Source organism: Pteronotus mesoamericanus, unplaced genomic scaffold, assembly GCF_021234165.1.
Source record: "Pteronotus mesoamericanus isolate MK-2021 breed Mesoamerican mustached bat unplaced genomic scaffold, CSHL_Meso_final scaffold_705, whole genome shotgun sequence".
Classification (NCBI taxonomy): Eukaryota; Metazoa; Chordata; class Mammalia; order Chiroptera; family Mormoopidae; genus Pteronotus; species Pteronotus mesoamericanus.
Window position 1 is genome coordinate 6940403 of NW_026555326.1, and position 4792 is coordinate 6945194.

Genomic DNA, 4792 nt, shown 5'->3' on the forward strand with positions numbered 1-4792 from the left:
AATAGAATTTCTACTTCAGCACAGAAGCAGATGTGCCATGAAGGGTAATCAAAAGACACTGGGAATCCTCAAAGCATAGTGTCCCCTCCTGATAGCTTGACCAGTCAGCTAATGGCATTTCTCTGGCCATGGAGATTGCTTTGCAGTTGGCAGGCATCGCACCCATTTCAGACCAATGTGATGTTGGGTAGGTTTCTTGGGGTTGTTGTAAAAGCAGATGGGATGGAAGAGTTTTCATTCTTAAGGTTTACTGGAAGCCAGCCTCCCTCTTTCTGGGCAAATCGATTTAAGGATATGAGGCCTCAAATTACTGCAGCAATTTGGCCATCATGAGAAAAGCTATGCTGTAGATGAAGTTAGCACAGCAAGGTGCAGAGCGGGAATATGGGAAGACAGTGAAAAACTGAATTTGAGCAATCCTGAAATCTGTGCATTATACCTCTAGATCTTAAAATTAATTATGTGAGCCAATTTATCATTTAAGCCAGTTTGAGCTTTTTTATTTGTTTGTCTAAAAAACAAATTCATGACAGAGGAATTGTATCCATAACATATAAACAACTCCCTAAATTCTGTAGTAAAACAAACAAGCCCATTAAAAAAACAGGTAAAAGATTTAGAGATATACTTCACCAGAGAAGATATACAGATAGCAAATTAACACGCAAAAAAGATGATCAACATAATTAGTCATTAGCAGCAAATGAAAACCACAATGAAAACTACTACATATCTAGTAGAATGGCTAGGACAATACCAAGTGCTGACAAATATGCATAGCAACTGAAACACGATGCTGGTGGGAATGCAAAAAGAAGAGTCAATGTTTAGAAAAGAGTTTGACCGTTTCTTTTTGTTTTTTTCCTCCTTATTAAAGACTATATTTTTTAGAGCAGTTCTAGGTTCACAGCAATCCTATTCCTCCATATTTATCTAAGGGAAACGAAAATGTTGTTTCCACAAAAACTTGTACATAAGTGCATATGGTGGTGTAATCACAAAAAACTGCAAATGACCCAAATGTCCTTCAGCTGATGAAAGGTTAAACGAAGTATGGTACATCACGGAATGAAACACACTACTCAGCATTAAAAAGGGACATGCAACAACACGGATGAATCTCAAATGCATTTTGGTAAATGAAAGAAGTCACACGCGAAAGGCCTCATATGTATGATTCCACTCATATGACATTCGGGAAAAGACAAAATTATAGGGACAGAAGGCAGATCATCCATTGCCAGGGGTAGGGGGATGGGGGAGATTAAATACAAAAGGGCAGCCTGAAGGAATCTAGGGGGAGGGAGGATGAAATTGTTTGGTATCTTGATTGTGGTGGTGTTTACATAATTGTATACATTTGTCAAAATGCATAGAACTGCACATACACGAAAAGTGAATTTTCCTGTACATAAAATTTTTAAGTGAATAATTTTAAAGAATTCTATATCTACAGTGGCTCTCAATCTCTTGGATGAAATAGGGTTTCAGTTTTCAAGGAACTTTCAGTGTAAGTGCTTAAATGAAGGTGAGTGCTCTAAGAAACAGTCCAACATTAGGTGCACATACCAAAACATACAGCAAGGATAGAGAGACAAGTACAAATGCATGCAACTTCAAAACCTGATACATACTGGTACTGGAATAAATATAACAAGGTAAAGCCAGTGGAAAAAAGCTTCCTGGAAAGGGTGAGCACAGGTTATAAAAATAAAATCTTGCTAGGATCTGAAAGCACTTGGGAAAACAAAGATTTATAAAAGTACAGATTTCATAATTTTCTTGGCATTCCCTGCAAGGTCTAGCACAACACTGTGCATATTGCTGGCATTTGGTTAATAATTTTTTATTATTCTTGTTATTACATAGCATAAATAAAATAAATTGTTCAAAGGACTAGAAAGGCATTCAAATCAAAGGGGGGCGTCCAGAAGTTTCTATTGGTTCCAGACTGGCTCAGATCCCAAGGACTGTTCTCTTGTTACGAGCAAAGTTTAGGGGTGGCCACCTTGTAATGCCTTAATCCAGGTTAATTGAGGTCCTGTTTTTAGCTATGGCCTGTTTTGCAGTTTAAGTAACTGGCGCCAATTTTGTGCTCCTTGCTCTGCACAAAGATGAAGGTTCTGATGAGTACAGGAACACAAGCTCCCAGCTGTGCAGGTGGGCATGCTTCATGTGGCAGGCAGCCCCCCCCCACCCCCTGCCACCGACTTGTCTTCCTCTCCTGCTTGACTGCTTGGCTCAGTGTTCTGCAGAAACCAGCCTCGATGGTATCTTGTTTCCCAGATCTGCAAGAGCCCTCTCAGCTGCAGATTGGTGGTGTGACAATTAACCTTCAAAGTGGCCTGAATCAGGTAAGAGGCACAGAGCAGCAACCACCTCCGGAAAGGTGGCATCTCGCAAGCCCACTCGTACCTTAAAAATCCAGTGCTGCTGTGATTTGCCAGGGGAAGAAAACTGTTTAATCAACTGTCTTTACCAACCCTGCCAGTGCCCTTAAAACCCTTGGCATTTCCCCATCAAAAGGGTCCCTTCCCACAAGCTACAGGTGACAGGGCGTAAAGAAGTAATTTTATTCAGATAAATCCTGTAATTCCTCTCCTTTATAACACATCCTAGCTGAACAATTCACCTGGACACTGAACTCTCACCTTTTTTGGTCAAATTTCCCTTCAACTCTAAAACCTACTAATTTTTCATGAAAACATCTTACTCTTGTTTCATTATTGTTTTGGTTTTTGTTTTCTGTTATTGCATGTTGGTCCTTCATAAGTACACCCATCTCCAATTTTAATGCCATAGAAGGCAGGCTCTGGCTCTGATCTTTAGAGTGGAATCCAGCAATATGTAATTTTTTCAATAATAAACACATTATATAGATGAGAAAAACAACAGTCTAATGAAAAATATTCACAGTACCCAGGCTCTCCCTGTAGCAAAGTCCCTTCCTGTATATAAGGAAAAAGAAGGGGATTCCATGAATCACCAAGAAGTTTAGGAACAGAAAGTCACCCATTCCCTTCCACAAGGTTTTTGAAGTACGTATATTTTTAATGCAATAAATCAAAAGAACCATCTTTATCTCTTTTCCCTACTTCACGCACTCAGAACTACAAGGGTTCCAAACAATTCATACATGAGAAACCATTTCACATATACTTATATTTAGTACATATTTTAATTTAGTGCCAAAATACAGACACTGTACCCTACAGCTTTATCCACTGCCCCATCCACTCCAGCACCTTTTCCTACTCTCCTACTCTACTCATAAGGAACAGGAAATGTCTGAGGTCCCTGCCTGCCATTCACTCCTACTTTGCCCCACAATTGCCTTGTCAGTTTTACCCTTCTAGTTGTGGCCAGACCTGGGAGATTATCTTCCAAAGGTAGGAAATGCTATGGAAGTTTGGGGACATGTCCCTACCCAACCCACAGAAGAGAAGTTTGAAGAGCCTATGGAGCATCCTGCGGGCTTTAAGTTCATGCATCTCTAAACAAAGGCACCACCCAGAGGGCCATCCTCCCGGGAGCCCAGCCATAATCCATGAAATGGCTCCTCTGCCAGGGGGACCAGACGTTGCAGGAAGCAGAAATTGTCTAGCCAGGCTTATCCTTAGGGCTGTGGGGAAAAGTCTCTGAGGAGGAGACTCTGGGACCAAATAGGGGAAAATGGAAAACAGCTCTTGGGCTAGCTAGACGCAGAGAGAACAAGCAAGCCATCCCTGGCGGCCGCTGGAAGGTCCTCTGCACAACAATGGGATGCATGAATTAACACCTGAATTTTGGAGATCAGTTCACACCAACCTAGCAAATCAAGGTAAAAAAGCAAGCCAGAGCTCAGATGATGCGTTTAAAGTGATGGGACAGGAAAGGGTGTGAGCTTGTTTTTATCATCCATGCTGCTGCCACAGGCTTGAGGCAAGGCACAGGGAGCCTCTGGGCCTCCCTTATCTTCCAGGACAGCAGCAGCTTCCTGGCAATACAGATGTAGGACCTACATGCTTTAGGTTTAGAATTCTGGGTCCCATGTGCTTGTAAGAAGTTATTCTAACTTCGTAGGACACTACCATTCAGCTGGGTTTCATATGTATTCTCTTATTTAATACTTATGATAACCATGTGAGATGGCTATTCTATCCATTTTAGAGAAGAGGAAGAAGGCTTACAGATATTAAAGCTTACAGAGATATAGTAACAAACCCAAAGGCACATGTAAAACTCAGGTCTTTAGATACCTGGTCTGGTGTGATTTGCATTACCCAGTGTTTTTCAAACATTGTTTTTCAAGGCCCTCAACAATTCCATAGAGGCATTTGTGAGGTATGTCAGAAATTTTTTTCTTATTGATTTTTTAAAAGAGAGGAATATCGATTTGTCGTTCCACTTATTTATGCACTCATTGGTTAATTCCTTGTGTAGGGCCATGCTAATCTTCTCTGAATAGTTCCAATTTTATTATGTGTGCTGCCAAAGCGAGCACCATTGGTTAATTCTTGTATATGCCTTGACCAGGGATCGAACCTGCAACCGTGGCATATTGGGATGATGGTCTAATCAACTGAGCTACTGGGCCAGGGCTGGGTCAGAAACTTATTAAAATACTGCTGAGTGATGCCTGACTTTGGTACAGTGCTTTGATTCCAAGTACATTTGGTTCCCTCAGCAATCCTCAGAGCATTGTCAGCCCTCACTTTCCCCTGAGCTGCAATGAGCAAGGAGGATAAATAATACATAGGTAGGGCCTGGGTGCCTTGAAAGCAAGCCTCACTTCTGTAACATCCAGCCTCAC

The 4792-nt window shown here is 41.3% G+C and overlaps 1 non-coding gene across 1 annotated transcript; it reads right to left on the reverse strand.

Moving 5' to 3' along the window:
• Positions 1-4381: 4381 nt before the first annotated feature.
• LOC129062488 (U6 spliceosomal RNA) lies at positions 4382-4483 on the reverse strand. Its single transcript, XR_008528279.1, has one exon. It is a non-coding gene; the product is annotated as a U6 spliceosomal RNA (small nuclear RNA).
• Between the last annotated feature and the right edge of the window lie 309 nt (positions 4484-4792).